Here is a 16,969-nt window from a genome sequence, read left to right on the forward strand (position 1 = left end):
TGTTTTCCAGTATTACCACCGGATACATAAATGCCACAGACACATAACTGGGTGAACCTTTTCAGATTGTGACTTAGCTTTGCTAAAGTCCCCAGTTAGTGGTGTCCAGAGCTCTTAAGCACACTCTTTTGCTTTGGATCACGACTTTAACCACTCAGTCTCAAGCTTGTAACTTGGACCTGCATGCCACAAGCATATGGTTAGGGACAGCTTGGTTTAGCCGCTTAGGCCTGGATTTTATTTCCTTGGGCCCTCCTATCCATTGATGCTCAAAGCCTTGGATCCCTTTTTTATTCTTAGCTAGTGCTCATGGCTTGTTTTTTTTTTTTTTTGAGAACTGCTTTTTCTTGCTTCAAGAATCAATTTCATGATTTTTCAGATCATCAATAATATTTTTCGTGTTCCTCATCCTTTCAGGAGCCAATATTCATCAAATTCAAAGTACAATTTATGCACTGTTCAAGCATTCATTCAGAGAACAAAAAGTATTGCCACCACATATAATTAATTATAGTCTTTATTACTAAGAACTCATAAATATAGATTACTTCTTTATTCTAAAAAAATTCTACTACTTTATTCATGCCTGATGATGATGAGAAAAATAAACTATAGCTTAATTGGAAATAAAATCAAAATAGACATACTAATTACTACTAAATATCTCCTAAGGTGAAAATAAAAAAAAACGCTATCACTAAGTTAAAGCAGGAAAAATTGGAACTCAGCAACCTGTTGTTTTGAGGAGTAGATGCTCCTCTAATTATTCTGGGTGTGGTTCAAGGATTAATTTTTTTGGCGCTTCAGCTCCCTTAGATCACGCCCTTGCTCCTCCTGTTCCTTGAGCAGTTTGCAAATCATGCTACCTTGATTATTCTGTTCTTCCTTTATTTGATCCATAGCTTCTTGCAATCTGGAAATAGAAGCCTCAAGATGTTCCCAATATTCGAATTGGGGCAGTTCTGGGAGGGCCTCTTGTGCTCTCCTCTTGGTTGAATCATCTTGTTGCTGTTGTCTGACCATTGATATTCCAGTAATGGGCTTTTCAATTAGGATATATTCAGTTATTCCCATCTTTACTCCAGCATCTTTGCAAAGCATAGAAATTAGGCTTGGGTAAGCCAATTTAGCGTCTGTAGAATTCTTGTTTGCAATTTTGTATAGCTCACATGAGATCAGCTGATGGACTTCCACTTCTTTTCCTAGCATGATGCAGTGAATCATGACAGCTCTTTTGATGGTAACTTCAGAACGGTTGCTGGTGGGTAATATGGAACGACTAATAAAATCCTGCCAGCCTCTAGCTACTGGTTTTAGATCTTCTCTTTTGAGTTGAACTGGGTTGCCAGTTGTACTGGTAGTCCACTTGGCTCCAGGAACGCATATATCTTCCAAGATCTTGTCCAATCCTTTATTGATCCTCATCATTCTCCTATTAAAGGAGTCTGGGTCATCCTTCAGTTGAGGAATCTTGAATATCTCCCTGATCTTGTCAGCATTGGTATGAATGATCTTTCCTCTGACTACGGTTTTATGGTCAAAGATAGCCGCTCCAATGATTCTTTGCCTTTCTGTCTGCCATAGATTAGCATAAAATTCCTGAACCATGTTCCTTCCCACTTTCGTTTCAGGATTGGCCAGAATTTCCCAATTTCTGTTTCGAATCTGCTCTTGGATCTCCGGATATTCATCTTCTTTCAGATCAAATCTGACTTCCGGGATCACTGATCTGTGACTCATTATTTTGTAGTAATGGTCTGAATGTTCTTTAGTTAAGAACTTCCCTTGATTCCAGAGGGGCTTTGGATTGCTCTTTTCCTTGCCCTTTTGGGTGGTTTGCTTTCCTCTAGGGGCCATGATCAAGAGACACAATAGTTTTTGTGATCACGGGTAAAACACACCAAACTTAGAGCTTTGCTTGTCCTCAAGCAAAAGAGAAGAAAGAAGAAGCAATGAAGGAGAGCAGGTGTTGGATGGTGTTGATGAGGAAGTCGCCGAACACAAGATATAGGGAGGGGGGGTGGGTAAATTTCGAAAAATAAGAAAGAGATAAGATAGAAGATATGATTTTAAAAGATATGATTAGAGAAAGATATAATTTTTAAAAAAGAAAGATATGAAAAAATTTTTAAAAGATAGAATTGAAATTTTTAATTTTGAAAAAGATTTTAAAAGATAGTAGATGTGTTGGAAACAAATTTGAAAAGATGATGGATTGGATTTGAAAGCCATTTGTTTTTTTTTGGGTTAAGATGTATCTAAAACATTTGCAAAATTGGATTTTAGAAATTAGGATAAAAACTTTTGGAATTGAAAGTGATAATTTGAAATATGTTTATGCAAGAAATCATGAATTAAAACATAAAAATTATGAAAAATTATATAAAAAATGAAAATGTACCTCCTCCCATCATCCTGGCGTTGAACGCCCATGTGGTGCATGTTTTGGGCATTCAACGCCCACATGGTGCTTCTCCTGGGCGTTCAACGCCCAATTGGAGCTTCTTTCTGGCGTTGAACGCCAAGAAGTCCTTCTTCACTGGGCGTTTTTCTGAACGCCCAGGATGCTAGCAGACTGGCGTTAAACGCCCAGAAGGTGCATCTTTCTGGCGTTTAACGCCCAGAAGATGCTTCTTTCTGGCGTTTAACGCCCAGATGGCTACCCTTACTGGCGTTAAACGCCCAGTGGGAGCTTCTTTTGGGCGTTTAACGCCCAAAGTATTTCTCACTGGCTTTTTCACGCCAATGAGCTTCCAAATTTTCCTGTAACTCTGTGACTTCAACCAATTGCTAATTCACCTTTGAAGATACTTGGACTTAAAACCTGTAAAGAAAAGAAAATTTATCTAATTAGTAACTAAACTTTGTAAATGGCTGGGTTGCCTCCCAGCAAGCGCTTCTTTAATGTCCTTAGCTGGACTGTCACTGATCTTCAATGTAATCTCAGTCTTGAGCATTCTTGCTCAAAATTATCTTCAAGATAGTGTTTAACTCTTTGTCCATTGACAATGAACTTTTTGTTAGAGTCATTATCTTGAAGCTCTATGTGGCCATATGGTGATACACTTGTAATTACATATGGACCTCTCCACCGGGATTTTAATTTCCCGGGGAATAATTTGAGCCTAGAATTAAATAGCAGAACTTTCTGCCCCGGCTTAAAGACTCTGGATGACAATTTCTTATCATGCCATTTTTTTGCTTTTTCCTTGTAAATTTTTGCATTTTCAAAAGCATTGAGTCTAAACTCTTCTAGCTCATTTAACTGGAGCAATCGTTTTTCTCCAGCTAATTTGGCATCAAGATTCAGGAATTTGGTTGCCCAGTAGGCCTTGTGTTCCAGTTCCACTGGCAAGTGACATGCCTTTCCATACACAAGCTGGTATGGAGAGGTCCCTATAGGGGTCTTAAATGCTGTTCTGTATGCCCACAGAGCATCATCCAAGCTTCTTGCCCAATCCTTTCTACGGTTAATTACAGTCCGTTCCAGGATTCTTTTAAGTTCTCTATTTGAGACTTCCGCCTGCCCATTAGTCTGTGGGTGATATGGAGTAGCCACCCTGTGGTTGACTCCATAACGTACTAGAGCAGAGTAGAGCTGCTTATTACAGAAATGAGTACCCCCATCACTGATTAACACTCTGGGGATACCAAATCTGCTGAAGATATGTTTCTGGAGGAATTTTAACACTGTTTTAGTGTCATTAGTGGGTGTTGCAATAGCCTCCACCCATTTGGATACATAATCCACTGCCACCAGAATATAGGTGTTTGAGTATGATGGTGGGAAAGGTCCCATGAAGTCAATGCCCCATACATCAAACAACTCAATTTCCAAGATTCCTTGTTGAGGCATAGCATAACTGTGGGGCAGGTTGCCTGATCTCTGGCAACTATCACAGTTAAGCACAAATGCTCGGGAATCTTTATAGAGAGTAGGCCAGTAGAAGCCACTCTGGAGGACTCTTGTGGCTGTTCGTTCACTTCCAAAATGTCCTCCATACTGTGATCCATGGCAATGCCAGAGGATCTTCTGTGCTTCTTCTTTAGGCACACATCTACGGATTACTCCGTCTGCACATCTCTTAAAGAGATATGGTTCATCCCAAAGATAGTATTTTGCATCTGTGATTAATTTCTTTGATTGCACCTTACTGTACTCTTTGGGTATGAATCTCACTGCCTTGTAGTTTGCAATGTCTGCAAACCATGGCACCTCCTGGACGGCTAGTAATTGCTCATTCGGAAAGGTTTCAGAAATTTCAGTGAGAGGGAGGGACGCCCCTTCCACTGGTTCTATTCGGGACAGGTGATCTGCTACTTGATTTTCTGTCCCTTTTTTGTCTCTTATTTCTATATCAAACTCTTGCAGAAGCAGCACCCACCTAATAAGTCTGGGTTTTGAATCCTGCTTTGTGAGTAGATATTTAAGAGCAGCATGATCAGTGTATACAATCACTTTTGATCCCACTAAGTAGGATCTGAATTTGTCAATGGCGTAAACCACTGTAAGTAGCTCTTTTTCTGTGGTTGTGTAATTCTTCTGTGCATCATTTAACACACGGCTGGCATAGTAAATGACATGCAGAAGCTTGTCATGCCTTTGTCCCAACACTGCACCAATGGCATGGTCACTGGCATCACACATTAACTCAAATGGTAATGTCCAGTCTGGTGCAGAGATGATTGGTGCTGTAACCAATTTAGCTTTCAGAGTTTCAAATGCTTGCAGACACTCTTTGTCAAAGATAAATGGCGTGTCTACAGCTAGCAGGTTGCTCAGAGGTTTGGCAATTTTTGAAAAATCCTTTATAAACCTCCTGTAGAACCCTGCATGTCCCAGAAAGCTTCTGATTGCCTTAACATTAGCAGGTGGTGGTAATTTTTCAATTACTTCTACCTTAGCTTGGTCCACCTCTATCCCCTTGTTCGAAATTTTGTGCCCAAGGACAATTCCTTCAGTCACCATAAAGTGACATTTTTCCCAGTTTAAAACTAGGTTAGTCTCTTGGCATCTTTTCAGAACAAGTGCTAAATGGTTAAGGCAGGAGCTGAATGAGTCTCCAAATACTGAAAAGTCATCCATGAAGACTTCCAGGAATTTTTCCACCATATCAGAGAAAATTGAGAGCATGCACCTCTGAAAGGTTGCAGGTGCATTGCATAAGCCAAATGGCATCCTTCTGTATGCAAATACTCCAGAAGGGCATGTGAATGCCGTTTTCTCTTGATCCTGGGGATCTACTGCAATTTGATTATAACCTGAATATCCATCCAGAAAGCAGTAGTATTCATGACCTGCTAGTCTTTCTAGCATCTGGTCTATGAATGGTAAAGGAAAATGTTCCTTTCTGGTGGCTGTATTGAGCCTTCTATAATCAATACACATACGCCACCCTGTAACTGTCCTTGTAGGGACCAGTTCATTTTTTTCATTGTGAACCACTGTCATGCCTCCTTTCTTAGGGACAACTTGGACAGGGCTCACCCAGGGGCTGTCAGAAATAGGATAAATAATCCCAGCCTCTAGTAATTTAGTGACCTCTTTCTGCACCACTTCTTTCATAGCTGGATTCAGCCGCCTTTGTGGTTGAACCACTGGCTTGGCGTCATCTTCCAACAAGATTTTGTGCATGCACCTGGCTGGGCTAATGCCCTTAAGATCACTAATGGACCACCCAAGAGCTGTCTTGTGCGTCCTTAGCACTTGAATTAGTGCTTCCTCTTCCTGTGGCTCTAAGGTAGAGCTTATAATTACAGGAAAGGTTTCACCTTCTCCCAGAAATGCATATTTCAGAGATGGTGGTAATGGTTTGAGCTCGGGTTTTGGAGGTTTCTCCTCTTCCTGAGGGATTTTCAGAGGTTCCATTATCTTCTCTGACTCCTCCAAATCAGGCTGAACATCTTTAAAGATGTCCTCTAGCTCTGATTCGAGACTCTCAGCCATATTGACCTCTCTTACCAGAGAATCAATCATGTCAACACTCATGCAGTCATTTGGGGTGTCTGGATGTTGCATGGCTTTGACCACATTCAACTTAAATTCCTCCTCATTGACTCTCAAGGTTACTTCCCCTTTTTGGACATCAATGAGGGTTCGGCCAGTTGCTAGGAAAGGTCTTCCTAGAATGAGAGTTGCACTCTTGTGCTCCTCCATTTCCAGCACCACAAAGTCAGTAGGAAAGGCAAATGGCCCAACCTTGACAATCATGTCTTCAATCACGCCTGATGGGTATTTAATGGAGCCATCAGCAAGTTGAAGACATATCCTGGTTGGTTTGATTTCTTCAGTTAAACCAAGCTTTCTGATAGTAGATGCAGGTATCAGGTTGATACTTGCCCCAAGGTCACATAAAGCTTGCTTGGTGCAATTACCTTCTAATGTGCATGGTATCATAAAGCTCCCAGGATCTTTAAGCTTCTCAGGTAAGCTTTTCAGAATGACTGCACTGCATTCTTCAGTGAGGTAAACCTTTTCAGTCTCCCTCCAATCCTTCTTATGACTTAAGATCTCTTTCATGAACTTAGCATAAGAGGGTATTTGCTCAAGTGCTTCTGCAAACGGAATCTTTATTTCAAGAGTCCTGAGATAGTCTGCAAAGCGGGCAAATTGCTTATCCTGTTCCGCTTGGCGGAGTTTTTGAGGATAAGGCATTTTGGCTTTGTATTCCTCAACCTTAGTTGCTGCAGGTTTATTACCTACAGAAGTGGGTTGGGAAGCCTTGTTATCAGCACTTGTATGTGACTGATTCCCTACTGGCATTTGAATGCCAGAGGTATGAGCTGGAGTGGCGTTAGACGCCATTTCCTTGCTTGTTACTGGCGTTTGAACGCCAGAACCATGCTCCTTTTGGGCGTTCAACGCCAGATTCAAGCTTGTTTCTGGCGTTGAACGCCAGGAATCAGCATGGTCTGGGCGTTCAGCGCCAGCTTTATCCCTTTCTGGGCTCTGCTTGTCCTCAGAGGGATTTTGATTAGCTATTCGTTCATTTCCTTGCTTCTTGCTGCTTTGAAGTGAGGTATTTAATGTTTTCCCACTTCTTAATTGAACTGCTTGGCATTCTTCTGCTATTTGTTTTGACAGTTGTTTTTCTGTTTGCTTTAATTGCACTTCCATGTTCCTGTTTGCCATTCTTGTTTCCTGTAATATCTCCTTGAATTCGGCTAGCTGCTGAGTTAGAAAGTCTAATTGCTGATTAAATTCATTAGCCTGATCCACCGGACTGAGTTCTGCAGTTACTGTTTTAGCTTCTCCTTTCATGGAAGATTCACTGCTTAGATACAGATGCTGATTTCTGGCAACTGTATCAATAAGCTCTTGAGCTTCTTCAATTGTTTTTCTCATGTGTATAGATCCACCAGCTGAGTGGTCTAGAGAAATCTGAGCTTTTTCTGTAAGCCCATAGTAGAAGATGTCTAATTGCACCCATTCTGAAAACATTTCAGAGGGGCATTTTCTTAGCATCTCTCTGTATCTCTCCCAAGCATCATAAAGGGATTCATTATCTCCTTGTTTGAAGCCTTGGATGTTTAGCCTTAGCTGTGTCATCCGTTTGGGAGGGAAATAGTGATTCAGGAATTTTTCTGACAGCTGTTTCCATATTTTTATGCTGTTCTTAGGCTGGTTATTTAACCACCTCTTAGCTTGATCTTTTACAGCAAATGGAAACAGTAGTAATCTGTAGACATCCTGATCCACTTCCTTATCATGTACTGTATCAGCAATTTGCAGAAATTGTGCCAGAAACTCTGTAGGTTCTTCATGTGGAAGACCAGAATACTGGCAGTTTTGCTGCACCATGATAATGAGCTGAGGATTCAGCTCAAAGCTACTAACTCCAATGGAGGGTATACAGATACTACTCCCATATGAAGCAGTAGTGGGGTTGGCATATGACCCCAGAGTCCTCTTGGACTGTCCATTCAAACTTACTTCCATAATGGAATACAAGTTGAGAATTTATTTTGTTAATTTTAAAAAAAAAAAAATAAATGGAATAAGTAATAACAATATATAAAAAAAAAGGAGTTAAAATATATATATATATATTTTTTTATTAATTTTTTTTAAAAAAAAAATAAAATAAAAACGAAATAAATAAAAGAAAGTGGAAATATTTTAAAATTGAAAATTGAATTTTTATAAATGATTTTCGAAAAAAAAAATAGTTCAAAATTAGTTAGAAAAACAAAAATTTTTTTAAATTTTGAAATTTTATGATGAAAGAGAAAAACACACAATAGACACAAGACTTAAAATTTTTAGATCTAATGCTCCTTAATTTTCGAAAATTTTTGGAGGGAAAACACCAAGGAACACCAAACTTAAAAATTTTAAGATCAAGACACAAGAAAAACTCAAGAACACTTTGAAGATTCACAAGAACACCAAGAACACAAGAAAGAACACCAAACTTAAAATTTTTAGAAAATCAAGACAAGTTTTCGAAAATTATAAAAAGATTAACAATAAAACACCAAACTTAGAGTTTGGTACAAGATTAAATCAAGAAAAATTATTTTTGAAAAAGATTCTCAAAAGTATTGGTGCTCCCTTATCAAGAATATGACCCTTCTATTCTAGCCAAATGGCCAAAAAGGGTAACAAATTGTTATGAATGGGTATATTCCTCTTAGAAGACTAATACTTTGGATTAGTATAAGAAAAACGAGAAAAGCCACAAAACAAGAAAAATTAAAGATCAAACAAGAAAAATAAACATGAACAACTTGAAGATCAATGAAGAACAAAGAACACAAGTCGAAAATTTTAAAGAAAAATATAAGATATGCAATTGACACCAAACTTAGAACAAGACACTAAACTCACGAAAATTAGCAACTAATAACGAAAAATAATAAATTTTGAAAAGAAATTTTTGAAAAGAAACTATCCTATCAAGATTTAATGACTCTATAACAATAAAAATAAAAATAAATTATTCCTAATCTAAGAAATAAAATAAGCCTTCAATTGTCCAAACTCAATAATCCCCGGCAACGACGCCAAAAACTTGGTGGACGAAATTGTGATTCTTGATTAGTGGCTCCTTGGCATGTGCCAAAAAGTTAAACTAACTCAACTAACTGATTACTTCCTTTTCACAATTCCGTTCAACTAACCAGCAAGTGTACTGGGTCGTCCAAGTAATACCTTACGTGAGTAAGGGTCGAATCCACAGAGATTATTGGTTTGAAGCAATCAATATTTATTTTATTAATCTTAGTCAGGATGTCAATAGGATTAGTTTGGATTAAAAGTGAAATTACTGGATTTGATTATAAAAATAAAAGAGGGAACAATGTTACTTTGATTTGCAGCACTGGGGAATATGTTGGAGTTTTGGAGATGCTTTGTCCTTTGAATTTCTACGTTTCCTTGAAGTCCTCTTCTCACACGCCTGGTTCCTTCCATGGCAAGCTCTATGTAGGGTGTCACCGTTGTCAATGGCTACTTCCCATCCTCGCAGTGAAAACTATGCTCACGCACTCTGTCACAGTACGGCTAATCACCGGTTGGTTCCCGCTCCTACTGGAATAGAATCCCTCTTTTGTGTCTGTCACTAACGCCCAGCAGGTTAAAGTTTGAAGCACGTCACAGTCATTCAATCCCGGAATCCTACTCGGAATACCACAGACAAGGTTTAGACTTTCCGGATTCTCATGAATGCCGCCATCAATCCGGCCTATACCACGAAGATTCTGTTGGGGAATCTAAGAGATATTTATTCAGTCTGATGTAGAATGGAGGTGGTTGTCAGGCACACGTTCATGGATTGAGGAAGGTGATGAGTGTCACGGATCATCACCTTCTCCACAGTTAAGCGCGAATAAACATCTTAGATAAGAACAAGCGTGTTTGAATGGAAAACAAAGGAATTGTATTAATTCATCGAGACGCTGCAGAGCTCCTCACCCCCAACAATGGAGTTTAGAGACTCATGCCGTCACAAAGTATGTAATTCAGATCTGAAAATGTCATGAGGTACAAGATATGTCTGTAAAAGTTGTTTAAATAGTAAACTAGTAACCTAGGTTTACAGAAAGTGAATAAACTAAGATAATTGGTGTAGAAATCCACTTCTGGGGCCCACTTGGTGTGTGCTGGGGCTGAGACTAATGCTTTCCACGTGTGGAGGCCTTTCTTGGCGTCAAACTCCAGGTTTTGACGTGTTTTGGGCGTTCAACTCCGGATCATGACGTTTTTCTGGCATTTAACTCCAGACAGCAGCATGTACTTGGCGTTCAACGCCAAGTTACGTCGTCTATCCTTGCGAAAAGTATGGACTATTATATATTGCTGGAAAGCCCTGGATGTCTGCTTTCCAACGCCGTTGAGAGCGCGCCAATTGGACTCCTGTAGCTCCAGAAAATCCATTTCGAGTGCAGGGAGGTCAGGATCCAACAGCATCAGCAGTCCTTTTTCAGCCTAAGTCAGATTTTTGCTCAGCTCCCTCAATTTCAGCCAGAAAATACCTGAAATTATAGAAAAACACACAAACTCATAGTAAAGTCCAGAAATATGATTTTTGCCTAAAAACTAATATTATTTTACTAAAAACTAACTGAAACATGCTAAAATCTACATGAAATTACCCCCAAAAAGCGTACAAAATATCCGCTCATCAGTTCTAACCTCAGATTCAGATGCTCTGTTGTCAGGAGAGACGATGCGAATCACGGATCAGAGACCCAAGAGAATAAACTCCGGCTGTCGTCCAATGACTACGTTGAACATCATATAGACCACTTGTGGTTGTCAGGCATGCGGATCTTGGCTAAGCGAGTAATGAAGATAGTGGATGATTATCACGGGTCACTGCTTCATTCTGACTTAACTGAATTAAGTACGAGAGTTATCTTGGAGAAGAAGTAGGCGTGAATTGAAAGAAAAACAATAGTACTTGCATTAATTCATGAGGAACAGTAGAACTCCTCACCTTAATCTATGAGGTGTAGAAACTCCACTATAGAAAATACATAAGAACAAAATGGTCTAGGCATGGGCGAATGGCCAGCCTCCAAAAAGGGTTCAAAGAACTCCCAAAAGGTCAAAGACCTCGAATACAATAGTAGAAAGTGCTATTTATACTAAACTAGTAAACTAGGTTTACAGAAAATGAGTAACTAAGTGCAGATAGTGCAGAAATCCACTTCCGGAGCCCACTTGGTGTGTTCTTGGGCTGAGCTTTGAAGATTTCATGTGCATAGGCCATCCTTGGAGTTAAACGCCAGCTTGGATGCCAGTTTGGGCGTTTAACTCCAGTTCTGGTGCCAGTTCCGGTGTTTTACGCCAGAAAAGAGTCTCTAGTGGGCGTTTGGACGCCAATTTGGGCCATCAAATCTCGGGCAAAGTATGGACTATTAAACATTTGTGGAAAGCCCAAGATGTCTACTTTCCAACGCAATTGAGAGCGCACCAATTGGGCTTTTGTAGTTCTAGAAAATCCACTTCGAGTGTAAGAGGGTCAGAATCCAATAGCATCTGCAGTCCTTTCTCAGCCTCTAAATCATATTTTTGCTCAAGTCCCTCAATTTCAGCCAGAATATACCTGAAATTACAAAAAAACATGATGAGCGGATAATTTATACGCTTTTTGGCATTGCTTTTAGGTAGTTTTTAGTAGGATCTAGCTAATTTTAGGGATGTTTTTATTAGTTTTTATGTAAAATTCACATTTCTGGACTTTACTATGAGTTTGTGTATTTTTTTGTAATTTCAGATATTTTCTGGCTGAAATTGAGGGACCTGAGCAAAACTCTGATAAGAAGGCTGACAAATGACTGCTGATGCTGTTGGAATCTGACCTCCCTACACTCAAAATAGATTTTTTGGAGCTACAGAACTCAAAATGGCGCGCTCTCAACGGCGTTGGAAAGTAGACATCCATATCTTTCCAGCAATATATAATAGTCTATACTTTATTTGCGATTAGATGACGTAAAATGGTGCTCAACGCCAGTTCCATGCTGCATTCTGGAGTCAAACGCCAGAAACACGTCACGAACCAGAGTTGAATGCCAAAAACACGTTACAACTTGGCGTTCAACTCAAAAGAAGCCTTAGCTCGTGTAAAGATCAAGCTCAGCCCAAACACACACCAAGTGGGTCCCGGAAGTGGATTTATGCGTCAATTACTTACTTCTGTAAACCCTAGTAGCTAGTTTAGTATAAATAGAACTTTTTACTAGTGTATTAGACGTCTTTGGATTATCTAATCTTTGATCAGTTTATGCGAACTTAGACATTGGGGGCTGGCCATTCGGCCATGCCTGAACCTTCATCACTTATGTATTTTCAACGGTGGAGTTTCTACACACCATAGATTAATGGTGTGGATCTCTGCTGTACCTCAAGTTTCAATACAATTACTACTATTTTCTATTCAATTCCGCTTGTTCTTATTCTAAGATATTTGTTGCACTTCAACATGATGAATGTGATGATCCGTGACACTCATCATCATTCTCACCTATGAACGCGTGACTGACAACCACTTCCGTTCTACCTTAGACCGGGCACATATCTCTTAGATTCTTTAATCAAAATCTTCGTGGTATAAGCTAGAATTGATGGCGGCATTCATGAGAATCCGGAAAGTTTAAACCTTGTTTGTGGTATTCCGAGTAGGATTCAGGGATTGAATGACTGTGACGAGCTTCAAACTCGCGATTATTGGGCGTAATGACAAACGCAAAAGAATCAAGGGATTCTATTCCAACATGATCGAGAACCGACAGATGATTAGCCGTGCCGTAACAGAGCATTTGGACCCTTTTCACTGAGAGGATGGGATGTAGTCATTGACAACGGTGATGCCCTACATACAGCTTGCCATAGAAAGGAGTGACAAGGATTGGATAAAAGCAGTAGGAAAGCAGAGAGTCAGAAGGAACACAGCACCTCCATACACTTGTCTGAAATTCCCACCATTGAATTACATGGGTAACTCTATCTTTATTTTCTGTTTATTATTTATTATTATTCGAAAACCCAATAATCAATTATTATCCGCCTGACTGAGATTTACAAGATGATCATAGCTTGCTTCATACCAACAATCTACGTGGGATCGACCCTTACTCACGTAAGGTATTACTTGGACGACCCAGTGCACTTGCTGGTTGGTTGAGCGCAGTTGTGAAATTATGTTTGGACCATGGTATTGAGCACCAAGTTTCTGGGGCCATTACCAGGGAATTAATTTCGAACAACAATTCAAGTATGAATCACAATTTCGTCCAGCAAGTTTTTGGTGCCGTTGCTGGGGATTGTTCGAGTTTGGACAACTGACGGTTCATCTTGTTGCTCAGATTAGGTAATTTTCTTTTTTATTTTCTTTTCAAAAAGTTTTCAAAAATATTTTTCAAAATTTCTCACCTGTTTTCGAAAATTTTCAGAGTTTTCAAGAATGAATCCTAGAGTTTCATATAACATGTTTTAGCTTGGCTGGCTATTGGCTAATTCACAGAATTTTGATTGAGGACTATGAGTTCATTATTTCCTTTTTCCAAAATATGTTTTTGAAAAATTTATTAAGAAAATACAAAAAAAAATCATAAAATCAAAAAAATAAAAAATATTTTGTGTTTCTTGTTTGAGTCTAGTGTCAATTTTTAAGTTTGGTGTCAATTGCATGTTTTAAAAAATTTTTTCTTGCATTTTTTGAAAATTCATGCATTCATAGTGTTCTTCATGATCTTCAAGTTGTTCTTGGTAAGTCTTCTTGTTTGATCTTGATGTTTTCTTGTTTTGTATCTTTTATTGTTTTTCATGTGCATTCTTGCATTCATATTATCCAAGCATCAAAGATTTCTAAGTTTGGTGTCTTGCATGTTTTCTTTGCATCAAAAAATTTTTCAAAAATATGTTCTTGATGTTCATCATGATCTTCAAAGTGTTCTTGGTGTTCATCTTGACATTCATAGTGTTCTTGCATGCATAATGTGTTTTGATCCAAAATTTTCATGTTTTGGGTCATAATTGTGTTTTTCTCACTCATCATTAAAAATTCAAAAATAAAAAAATATCTTTTCCTTTTCTCTCTCAAAATTTTGAAAAATTGGGTTGACTTAGTCAAACATTTTTAAAATTAGTTGTTTCTTGTAAGTCAAGTCAAATTTTCAAATTTTAAAAATCTTATCTTTTCAAAACTTTTTCAAAAATTAAATTTTTTCATTTTTCTTATTTATTTTCAAAAATTCTTTAAAATATTTTTCAAAAATCTTTTTCATAATTTTATCTTTATTTTCAAAAATTATGCTAACAATTAATGTGATTGGTTCAAAAATTTAAAGTTGTTACTTTCTTGTTAAGAAAGGTTCAATCTTTAAATTCTAGAATCTTATCTTTTAGTTTCTTGTTAGTTAAGTAATTAATTTTAATTTTAAAAGTTAAATCTATCTTATCCTATCTTTTATAGCATATCTTTTTCAAAATTTTATCTTTTTCAAAAAATTGATTTTAAAATATCTTTTCTAACTTCTTATCTTCTTATCTTTTCAAATTTGATTTTCAAATCTTTTTCAACTAACTATTTGACTATTTGTTTGTTTCTTATCTTTTTCAAAATCACCTAACAATTTCTCTCTCTCTAATTTTCGAAAATACCTCCCTCTTTTTCAAAAATTCTTTTTTTTTAATTAATTAATTGTTTTAAATTTTAATTTTAATTTTATTTCTTATCTTTATTTTCGAAAATCATTTAACTCCTTTTCAAAATTTAATTTCGAAAATTTCTACCTCTATCATCTTATTCTATTTATTCATTCATTTACTAACACTTCTCTTCATCTCAAATCACTGCCTCTATCCTCACCCTTGTGTTTGGATTTTCCTTTCTTTATCCCCTTTCTTCTTCTACTAATAATAAGAAACCTCTTTACTGTGACATAGAGGATTCCTCTTCTTTTTTTGTTCTCTTCTCTTTCATATGAGCAGGAACAAGGAAAAAGGCATTCTAGTTGAAGCTGATCCAGAACCTGAAAGGACTCTGAAGAGGAAACTAAGAGAAGCTAAATTACAACAATCCAGAGACAACCTTGCTGAAATTTTCGAACAAGAAAAAGAGATGGCAGCCGAACCTAACAACAATAATACAAGGAGGATGCTTGGTGATTACACTACACCTACTTCCATGTTTGATGGAAGAAGCATCTCAATTTCTGCCATTGGAGCAAACAATTTTGAGCTGAAACCTCAACTAGTTGCTCTAATGCAACAAAAATGCAAGTTTCATGGACTTCCGTCAGAAGATCCCTATCAGTTTTTAACTGAGTTCTTGCAGATCTGTGAGACTGTAAAGACGAATGGAGTAGATCCTGAAGTCTACAGGCTCATGCTTTTCCCTTTTGCTGTAAGAGACAGAGTGGTGGACGAAATTGTGATCAATGTATTCTTTGAGTAGTACTTATATAGAAATTGAAATTGGCATGAGTGAAATCACAACTCCGTTCAACTAACCAGCAAGTGTACTGGGTCGTCCAAGTAATACCTTACGTGAGTAAGGGTCGAATCCACAGAGATTGTTGGTATGAAGCAAGCTATGGTCACCTTGCAAATCTCAGTTAGGGAGATTAAAGAGTAATTGTGATTATCATTAAATAGAAAGGAATAATAAAAGGGATAGAAGTACTTATGTAGATTCATTGGTAGGAATTTCAGATAAGCGGAATGGAGGTGCTGTAGAGCTCTAGGACGCCTGCTCTCCTATTCCTTCTACCCAATCCTTCTTACTCCTCTCCATGGCAAGCTTTGTATAGGGTTCACTATCAGCTGTGGCTACTTTCATTCCTCTCGGGGAAATAACCTGTACGGCTGTCACTCGCACAGCTAACCAGTCTGGAGGCATCACCCATGGTTGATAGCTACATCCCATCCTCGCAGTGAAAGCTATGCACGCACTCTGTCACAGTACGGCCAATCACCGGTTGGTTCCCGCTCCTACTGGAATAGAATCCCTCTTTTGCGTTTGTCACTAACGCCCAGCAGGTTAAAGTTTGAAGCACGTCACAGTCATTCATGAACGGAATCCTACTCGGAATACCACAGACAAGGTGAGACTTTCCGGATTCCCAGGATCCTACTCGGAACACCACAGACAAGGTTGGACTTTCCGGATCTAGATGAATGCGCCATCTATCTAGCTTATACCACGAAGATTCTGTTGGGGAACCTAAGAGATAAACATTCAAGCCTTGTTACACGCAGAACGGAAGTGGTTGTCAATCACGCGCGTTCATAAGTGAGAATGATGATGAGAGTTATTAGCTCATCACATTCATCATGTTCTTGAGTACGATGAATATCTTGGAATAGAATAAGATAGAGAATTGAATAAAAGAAAATAGAACTTCATTAATCTTTGAGGTACAGCAGAGCTCCACACCCTTAATCTATGGTGTGCAGAACTCCCGTTGAAAATCATAAGTAAAAGAAGGTTCAGGCATGGCCGAATGGCCAGCCCCCTAAACGTGATCAATGATCTCCTAAGATGAAGAGTAAATAAAACTGAGATCAAAGATGATTGATACATTAGTAATCATCCTATTTATAATAACTAGCTCCTAGGGTTTACATGAGTAAGTAATTGATGCATAAATCCACTTCCGGGGCCCACTTGGTGTGTGCTTGGGCTGAGCTTGATCTATCCACGAGCAGAGGCTCCTCTTGGAGTTGAATTTCGAGTTATGATGTGCTTTGGGCGTTCAACTCCGGATTATGACGTTTTTCTGGCGTTTAACTCCAGAAAGGAGCGTGTACTTGGCGTTCAACGCCAGTTTGCGTCGTCATTCTTCGAATAAGTATGGACTATTATATATTGCTGGAAAGCCCTGGATGTCTACTTTCCAACGCCGTTGAGAGCGCGCCATTTAGAGTTCTGTACTCCAGAAAATCCATTTCGAGTGCAGGGAGGTCAGAATCCAGCACAGCATCAGCAGTCCTTTTGTCAGCCTTTTTCAGAGTTTT

This window comes from Arachis stenosperma, chromosome 4, assembly GCF_014773155.1.
Source record: "Arachis stenosperma cultivar V10309 chromosome 4, arast.V10309.gnm1.PFL2, whole genome shotgun sequence".
NCBI classification, from domain to species: Eukaryota; Viridiplantae; Streptophyta; class Magnoliopsida; order Fabales; family Fabaceae; genus Arachis; species Arachis stenosperma.